This window comes from Mustelus asterias, unplaced genomic scaffold, assembly GCF_964213995.1.
Source record: "Mustelus asterias unplaced genomic scaffold, sMusAst1.hap1.1 HAP1_SCAFFOLD_1435, whole genome shotgun sequence".
In the NCBI taxonomy this organism is placed as follows: Eukaryota; Metazoa; Chordata; class Chondrichthyes; order Carcharhiniformes; family Triakidae; genus Mustelus; species Mustelus asterias.
In genome coordinates, this window is record NW_027591380.1 from 74808 (window position 1) to 85000 (window position 10193).

The 10193-nt window shown below is 44.6% G+C and overlaps 1 long non-coding RNA gene across 1 annotated transcript in view; it reads right to left on the reverse strand.

Annotated features, from left to right (window-relative positions):
• LOC144488282 (uncharacterized) overlaps positions 1–10193 on the reverse strand; it is a 15851-nt gene continuing 5658 nt past the window's right edge. The window contains exons 3-5 of the long non-coding RNA XR_013496551.1: positions 5554–5606; positions 3594–3625; positions 1–610 (exon numbers count right to left, since the gene is read on the reverse strand). This is a non-coding gene — a long non-coding RNA (uncharacterized LOC144488282). The remainder of the gene's footprint in view (positions 611–3593; positions 3626–5553; positions 5607–10193) is intronic.

Consider the following 10193-nt stretch of genomic DNA (forward strand, 5'->3'; position numbering starts at 1 on the left):
TTTAGCATGGCCAATCCACCTAATCTGCACATCTTTGGACACTAAGGGGCAATTTAGCATGGCCAATCCACCTAATCTGCACATCTTTGGACACTAAAGGGGCAATTTAGGATGGCCAATCTTTGGGTCGGTGGGTGAGGTGGGTGAGGAAGCGGAGACACTGTGGGTGGAGAACCATCCATACTCAAATGTGACAGCAGTTTAGACTTATATTTTCTGGTCTGAGAGGGGAGGGAGGGGCTTGGGGAGGTGTGGGGGTTGTAAGGGCAGGGTAGGGGTGAGGGGGTGAGAGGTTTTGGAGGGGTGGGGGGGGCAGCGGAGGGGAGGTGTGGGGGGGAGGGGCAGCAGGCAAGTTGACAGAAGGAGAGAATCCAAACGGCCAGTGTGGAGAAAGACATGTAAGTGGGTGCGGAAATACCCCCGTTCGCCGCTCGTGAGGGCCTGGACGGATTCGTGGATTCGGACGGAAGGAGGGAGGCTACTTCGGATCAGCCTGAAACTTCACAGCCGCGTACAAAATGTCGTTGTCCACTGGCGCGATGTTGTTCCTTGACGAGGGGTATCCTTTGACGTGTAAGGTGGCGTAGACGATACCGTCCGACCCTTGACCCTGCCAGAGAAACAGAACGGAGGGAGGAAGGGTTAAGGGGTGGTCTGATCGAGGTGCGTGCGACGATGCAAAGTCTGAGTAATGACCTCAGCCAGGCCCAGGAGGTGGGTTTCTCTGAGTATGAGCTCCCTGATTGGGTCATTACCTCAATCAGGGAGCTCATACTCAAGAGGCCAACCTCCGGGGCCTTGTTGAAGTCATTACAGTCTGGAAGGGCAATAGGAACGTACACATTAGGAGCAGGAGTAGGCCACTTGGCCTCTCAAGCCTGCTACCCCCCTCAATAAGATCGTGGCTGATCTGATTGTAACCTCAACCCCACATTCCTTACGACCCCCCGATAACCTTTCAGCCCTGATAACCTTTCACCCTTGATAACCCTTCACCCCCGATAACCTTTCACCCTTGACAACCTTTCACCCCCGACAACCTTCACCCCTCGAGGGGAGGAGAAATTTCTTCACCCAGAGGGTGGTGAATGTGTGGAATTCACTCCCACAGAAAGTAGTTGAGGCCAAAACGTTGTGCGATTTCAAGAAGGAATTAGATATCGCTCTTGGGGGCTAAAGGGATCGAGGGATATGGGGGGAAGGAGGGAATCAGGACATTGAATTGGGTGAGAAAAGGTCCCAGGGTTGTCATTCGAAGAGTAAGTTTGGGAGAGTTCTCCAGTGTTTGACCAGCTCCGCCGCTATCCTACTGAGAAACCGATTCGCCCTCAGTCTTTAATCTCTGTGGGATCTTGCTGTGCTCGGGTCACCTGCCGGGTTTCCAGCAATTGGAGTTCTAATTGAGTCACTGACGGAACGCTTTGCCATCAGGCCAATGGGAAAAACTGGTCTCGAGGGCACGCTTCTCGGCAAACAGCAGAATAACATGGGGAAGCTGAGGCTGGAGGCGCAGAGGGGTGAGGGCAGGGGTGGATGTGTGGGGGAAGGTGACAGGAAAATTGCTTCATTCCACCGGATGCCTGGACCTATCCACCACTTGCGACACTGATGAGTCAGAGCTCCTAGGGGCGGAACGGTGGTTAGCACTGCTGCCTCACAGCGCCATGGACCCGTGTTCAATTCCAGCTTCGGGTCACTGTCTGTGCAGAGTCTGCACGTTCTCCCCCGGTGTCTGTGTGGCTTTCCTCCGGGTGATCAGGTTTCCTCCCACAATCCAAAGACGTGCAGGTTAGGTGGATTGGCCGTGCTAAATTGCCCCTTACTGTCCAAAGACTTGCAAGTTAGGTGGATTGGCCATGCTAAATTGCCCCTTACTGTCCAAAGACTTGCAAGTTAGGTGGATTGGCCATGCTAAATTGCCCCTTACTGTCCAAAGATTTGCAAGTTAGGTTGATTGGCCATGCTAAATTGCCCCTTACTGTCCAAAGATTTGCAAGTAAGGTGGATTGGCCATGCTAAATTGCCCCTTACTGTCCAAAGATTTGCAAGTTAGGTGGATTGGCCATGCTAAATTGCCCCTTACTGTCCAAAGATTTGCAAGTTAGGTGGATTGGCCATGCTAAATTGCCCCTTCCTGTCCAAAGATTTGCAAGTTAGGTGGATTGGCCATGCTAAATTGCCCCTTACTGTCCAAAGGCATGCAGGTTAGGTGGATTGGCCATGCTAAATTGCCCCTTACTGTCCAAAGGCATGTAGGTTAGGTGGATTGGCCATGCTAAGTTGCCCCTTAGTGTCCAAAGACGTGCTGGTTAGGGTGCATTGGCCGTGCTAAATTCTCCCTCAGTGTTACCCGAACAGGCACCGGAATGTGGCAACTAGGGGATTTTCACAGTTACTTCATTGCAGTGTTAATGTGAGCCTATTTGTGACTAATAAATAAATTTAAAACTTATACCTTATCCTCAAACTATGACCCCTAGTTCTGGACTCCCCCCACCATCGGGAACATTCTTTCTGAATCTACCCTGTCTAACCCTGTTAGAATTTTATAAGTTTCTATGAGATCCCCTCTCCCTCTTCTAAACTCCAGTCAATATAATCCAAACCGACTTAGTCTCTCCTCATATGACAGACCTGCCATCCCAGGAATCAGCCTGGTAAACCCTCGCTGCGCTCCCTCTATAGCAAGGACATCCTTCCTCAGATAAGGACACCAAAACTGCACAGAATAGAATCACAGAATCCCCGCAGTGCAGAAGGAGGCCATTCAGCCCATTGCGCCTGCATCGACAACAATCCCACCCAGGCCCTGTTCCCGTAACCCCACATATTTACCCTGCTAATCCCCCTGACACTAAAGGGCAAGTTATCATGTCCAGTTGACCACACCTGCAGATTTTAAGCTCTTTCCCAGGGTGGAAGAGTCAATTACTCGGGGGCACAGGTTTAAGATGCGAGGGGCAAGGCTTAAAGGAGATGTACGAGGCAAGTTTCTTTACACAGAGGGTGGTGGGTGCCTGGCACTCGCTGCCGGGGGGAGGTGGTGGAAGCGGATATGATAGTGACTTTCAAGGGGCGTCTGGACAAATACATAAATAGTTTGGGAATAGAGGGATATGGTCCCCGGAAGGGTAGGGGGCTTTAGTTCAGTCGGGGCAGCATGGTCGGTGCAGGCTTGGAGGGCCGAAGGGCCTGTTCCTGTGCTGTAATTTTCTTGGTTCTTTGTACTTTTGGATTATGGGAGTGTCACAAGTCTGCTTACATTAACACTGCAGTGAAGTTACTGTGAGAATCCCCTAGTCGCCACACTCCGGCGCCTGTTTGGGTAACACTGAGGGAGAATTTTAGCACGGCTGAAGCACGTAACCAGCACGTCTTTCGGACTGTGGGAGGAAACCGGAGCATCCGGAGGAAAACCACGCAGACACGGGGGGAGAACGTACAGACTCCACATGGATGGTGACCCGAGCCGGGAATCGAACCCAGGTCCCTGGCGCTGTGAGACAGCAGTGCGAGGCACTCCAAATGAAATGAAACTTCCCGCTTATCTGTTGACACTCACATCTCCACCTCTAGAGCCAACCAGGTCTTACCTCATCAAAAGACTGGGATTGATTGGGAGGAACTGTAAGAAAGGAACAAAAGAATGTTAAGCAGCGTGGCAGCGTTAAAACTCTCACCCGCGCATTCGTACCCTCCTCTCGTCTCGCCCACTCCCAATCTCTGCAATCTCCCATTGCCCCACAATGCACCTCTCCGCCAACTCTGACCTCTCGAGCATCTCCCGATTTCAGTCACTCTGCTGTTGGCGACAGTTCTCCCAGCTCTGTGGGTGCACATCGGGGCGAATTTTCCCATCCCACACACCACAGGAATCGGAGCGGGCGAGGGGGCAGACCATAGAAAGGTCCGTTGACCTTGGGCGGAATTTTCCAGTCTCGGTGGAGCGCGGGTCTCTCTGTTCTGTTGCACACGCGCGGTAGCGCCCTCTAGTGTGAGCAGCCAGCCTTCCGGCGAGAATAGACTCTGTCCGCTCCCCCACTGCTGGGGGGGGGGGGGGAACTCAGGCCTGAAGGGCCTATTCTTGCTTCTAGGATGGCACGGTGGTTGGCACTGCTGCCTCACAGCACCAGGGACCTGGGTTCGATTCCAGCCTTCGGTGACAGTCTGTGTGGAGTTTGCACGTTCCCTCCGTGTCTGCATGGGTTTCCTCCGGGTGCTCCGGTTTCCTCCCACACTCCAAAGATGTGCAGGTTAGGTGGATTGGCCATGCTAAATTGCCCCTTATTGTCCAAAGATGTGTAGGTTAGGTGGATTGGCCATGCTAAATTGCCCCTTATTGTCCAAAGATATGTAAGTTAGGTGGATTGGCCATGCTATATTGCGCCTTTAGTGCCAACGATGTGTAGGTTAGGTGGATTGGCCATGCTAAATTGCCCCTTAGTGTCCAAAGATGTGCAAGTTAGGTGGATTGGCCATGCTAAATTGCCCCTTAGTGTCCAAAGATGTGCAGGTTAGGTGGATTGGCCATGCTAAATTGCCCCTTAGTGTCCAAAGATGTGCAAGTTAGGTGGATTGGCCATGCTAAATTGCCCCTTAGTGTCCAAAGATGTGCAGGTTAGGTGGATTGGCCATGCTAAATTGCCCCTTAGTGTCCAAAGATGTGTAGGTTAGGTGGATTGGCCGTGCTAAATTGCCCTTTAGTGTCCAAAGACGTGCAGGTTAGGTGGATTGGCCATGCTAAATTGCCCCTTAGTGTCCAAAGATGTGCAAGTTAGGTGGATTGGCCATGCTAAATTGCCCTTTAGTGTCCAAAGACGTGCAGGTTAGGTGGATTGGCCATGCTAAATTGCCCTTTAGTGTCCAAAGACGTGCAGGTTAGGTGGATTGGCCATGCTAAATTGCCCTTTAGTGTCCAAAGATGTGCAGGTTAGATGAATTGGCTTTGCTAAATTGTCCCTTAGTGTCAGGGGATTAACAGGGTAAATATGTGAGGTTACGGGAATAGGGTCTGGGTGGGATTGTTGTTGATGCAGTCTCAATGGGCCGAATGGCCTCTTCCTGCACTATCGGGAATCTATCATTCTTGTGTTCTTGTGTCACTGTTAGTGATTTTGTTCCAAATCAGGAAAAAGCCTGAGGTCTTTTGAGTGAACCTGAGTTAGCTGAGCAGTTTAAACATTGCAAACAATAATAGGATATAAGGATTCATGCAAGGCAGGGTGTACTCGGAGAAAGCTCTCTCACTTATCCTGCCCGGTGCCCTATATCCATGTGATGCCATCTGCCACTCGACCCTTGCACAGAACGGTGGGCCCGGTCGGACGGGCGACACTTGGTGAAGGGTTACCAGCCGGACAGAGGGAGGAGAGTGGGTCACCGATAGGCCGGAAGTTTCCAGGGCTTTTGCCAGCTTATTGCGATTCCGATGCCATACCAGTTGGTGCCCACATCCCCATGGCTGGTGAACCCACACAATGCAACTGTCACCGCCCAATGCATTTAGCCACAGCACGAACCATTATACTGACGTTCTGCACAGAGTCAGGGTACCTGTTTGCCATTGATCCTTGCTCCTGGAAGGACTGTCACTCAAACCTGGAGCACTAGGAAAGAGAGAACTTAGAGAGTGAGTGCGTACACACAAAAGCACTGTGATATACCGCGTGTTCAGTCATATATACAGAGGCCATATACCCGCAATGCCCTGTGTGTTATTATATAATATATACAGTGTTATACCCAGTAACACAGTGTATTATATAATATATACAGTGTTATACCCAGTAACACAGTGTATTATATAATATATACAGTGTTATACCCAGTAACACAGTGTATTATATAATATATACAGTGTTATACCCAGTAACACAGTGTATTATATAATATATACAGTGTTATACCCAGTAACACAGTGTATTATATAATATACAGTGTCATACCCAGTAACACAGTGTATTATCTAATATATACAGTGTTATACCCAGTAACACAGTGTATTATATAATATATACAGTGTTATACCCAGTAACACAGTGTATTATATAATATATACAGTGTTATACCCAGTAACACAGTGTATTATATAATATATACAGTGTTATACCCAATAACACAGTGTATTATATAATATATACAGTGTTATACCCAGTAACACAGTGTATTATATAATATATATAGTGTTATACCCAGTAAACTCATTAACGATAGTCAACATGGTTTTGTGAGAGGGAGGTCATGCCTCACTAACCTGGTGGTGTTTTTTGAAGAAGTGACCAAAATGGTTGATGAAGGAAGGGCCGTGGATGTTGTCTATATGGACTTTAGTAAAGCGTTTGACAAAGTCCCTCATGGTAGGCTAGTGAAAAAGGTTGGATCCCATGGGATAAAGGGGGAGGTGGCTAGATGGGTGGAGAACTGGCTTGGTCATAGAAGACAGAGGGTGGTAGTGGAAGGGTCTTTTTCCGGCTGGAGGCCTGTGACTAGTGGTGTTCCGCAGGGCTCTGTATTGGGACCCCTGCTGTTTGTGATTTACATAAATGATCTGGAAGAAGGAGTAACTGGGGTGATCAGTAAGTTTGCGGACGACACAAAACTGGCAGGACTTGCAGACAGTGAGGAACATAGTCAGAGGCTACAGAAGGATATAGATAGGCTGGAAATTTGGGCAAGGAAATGGCAGATGGAGTTCAATCCTGATAAATGCGAAGTGATGCATTTTGGTGGGAATAATGTAGGGAGGAGCTACACGATAAATGGAAGAACCATAAAGGGTGTAGAGACGCAGAGGGACCTGGGTGTGCAAGTCCACAGATCTTTGAAGGTGACGTCACAGGTGGAGAAGGTGGTGAAGAAGGCATATGGCATGCTTGCCTTTATAGGACGGGGCATAGAGTATAAAAGTTGGGGTCTGATGTTGCAGATGTATAGAACGTTGGTTCGGCCGCATTTGGAATACTGCGTCCAGTTCTGGTCGCCACACTACCAGAAGGACGTGGAGGCTTTGGAGAGAGTACAGAGGAGGTTTACCAGGATGTTGCCTGGTATGGAGGGGCTTGGTTATGAGGAGAGATTGGGGAAACTGGGTTTGTTCTCCTTGGAAAGACGGAGGATGAGGGGAGACTTAATAGAGGTGTATAAAATTATGAAAGGCATAGATAGGGTGAACGGTGGGAAGCTTTTCCCCGGGTCGGTGGTGACATTCACGAGGGGTCATAGGTTCAAGGTGAAGGGGGGGAGGTTTAACACAGATATCAGAAGGACATATTTTACACAGAGGGTCGTGGGGGCCTGGAATGTGTTGCCGGGCAAGGTGGTGGAGGCGGACACACTGGGAACGTTTAAGACTTATCTAGACAGCTATATGAACGGAGTGGGAATGGAGGGATACAAAAGAGTGGTCTAGTTTGGACCAGGGAGCGGCGCGGGCTAATTGTTCCTTGTTTCTCGTTTTAAGGCTTAATTCTATGATGATCGTGGAAGTGGAAATTACTAGGGTTGGGAAGCATTTTCCGATCAGGGCCATTGTGATCTCCTGGACTCGTTTCGATCGCCTCAGGGGGTCGGAGAGGAATTTCCCAGATTTTTTTTTTCCCCATATTGGCCCTGGGGTTTTTCACTCTGGGTTTTCGCCTCTCCCTGGAGATCACATGGTCTGGAATGGGGGGGTGGGGGTGAGTTAATAGGTTGTGATGAACAAAGCATCGTAGCTGTGAGGGACAGCTCGGTGGATAGGATATTGGTATGTAGATAGGCTGGAAAATTGGGCGGGGATCCTGGATTCAGGATTCATTCCTGGACCGGGGAGCGGCGCGGGCTTGGAGGGCCGAAGGGCCTGTTCCTGTGCTGTATTGTTCTTTGTTCTTTGTTCTTTGTAACACAGTGTATTATATAATATATACAGTGTTATACCCAGTAACACAGTGTATTATATAATATATACAGTGTTATACCCAGTAACACAGTGTATTATCTAATATATACAGTGTTATACCCAGTAACACAGTGTATTATATAATATATAGTGTTATACCCAGTAACACAGTGTATTATATAATATATACAGTGTTATACCCAGTAACACAGTGTATTATATAATATATACAGTGTTATACCCAGTAACACAGTGTATTATCTAATATATACAGTGTTATACCCAGTAACACAGTGTATTATATAATATATAGTGTTATACCCAGTAACACAGTGTATTATATAATATATAGTGTTATACCCAGTAACACAGTGTATTATCTAATATATACAGTGTTATACCCAGTAACACAGTGTATTATATAATATATACAGTGTTATACCCAGTAACACAGTGTATTATCTAATATATACAGTGTTATACCCAGTAACACAGTGTATTATATAATATATACAGTGTTATACCCAGTAACACAGTGTATTATCTAATATATACAGTGTTATACCCAGTAACACAGTGTATTATATAATATATAGTGTTATACCCAGTAACACAGTGTATTATATAATATATAGTGTTATACCCAGTAACACAGTGTATTATCTAATATATACAGTGTTATACCCAGTAACACAGTGTATTATATAATATATAGTGTTATACCCAGTAACACAGTGTATTATCTAATATATACAGTGTTATACCCAGTAACACAGTGTATTATATAATATATAGTGTTATACCCAGTAACACAGTGTATTATCTAATATATACAGTGTTATACCCAGTAACACAGTGTATTATCTCATATATACAGTGTTATACCCAGTAACACAGTGTATTATCTAATATATACAGTGTTATACCCAGTAACACAGTGTATTATCTAATATATACAGTGTTATAACCAGTAACACAGTGTATTATCTAATATATACAGTGTTATACCCAGTAGCACAGTGTATTATCTAATATATACAGTGTTATACCCAGTAACACAGTGTATTATATAATATATACAGTGTTATACCCAGTAACACAGTGTATTATCTAATATATACAGTGTTATACCCAGTAACACAGTGTATTATCTAATATATACAGTGTTATACCCAGTAACACAGTGTATTATCTCATATATACAGTGTTATACCCAGTAACACAGTGTATTATCTCATATATACAGTGTTATACCCAGTAACACAGTGTATTATCTAATATATACAGTGTTATACCCAGTAACACAGTGTATTATATAATATATACAGTGTTATACCCAATAACACAGTGTATTATATAATATATACAGTGTTATACCCAGTAACACAGTGTATTATCTAATATATACAGTGTTATACCAAGTAACACAGTGTATTATATAATATACAGTGTTATACCCAGTAACACAGTGTATTATATAATATATAGTGTTACACCCAATAACACAGTGTATTATATAATATATACAGTGTTATACCCAGTAACACAGTGTATTATCTAATATATACAGTGTTATACCCAGTAACACAGTGTATTATATAATATACAGTGTTATACCCAGTAACACAGTGTATTATATAATATATAGTGTTACACCCAATAACACAGTGTTTTATATAATATATACAGTGTTATACCCAGTAACACAGTGTATTATCTAATATATACAGTGTTATACCCAGTAACACAGTGTATTATATAATATATAGTGTTATACCCAGTAACACAGTGTATTATATAATATATACAGTGTTATACCCAGTAACACAGTGTATTATATAATATATACAGTGTTATACCCAGTAACACAGTGTATTATATAATATATAGTGTTATACCCAGTAACACAGTGTATTATATAATATATACAGTGTTATACCCAGTAACACAGTGTATTATCTAATATATACAGTGTTATACCCAGTAACACAGTGTATTATCTAATATATACAGTGTTATACCCAGTAACACAGTGTATTATCTAATATATACAGTGTTATACCCAGTAACACAGTGTATTATATAATATATACAGTGTTATACCCAGTAACACAGTGTATTATCTAATATATACAGTGTTATACCCAGTAACACAGTGTATTATCTAATATATACAGTGTTATACCCAGTAACACAGTGTATTATCTAATATATACAGTGTTATACCCAGTAACACAGTGTATTATCTAATATATACAGTGTTATACCCAGTAACACAGTGTATTATCTAATATATACAGTGTTATACCCAGTAACA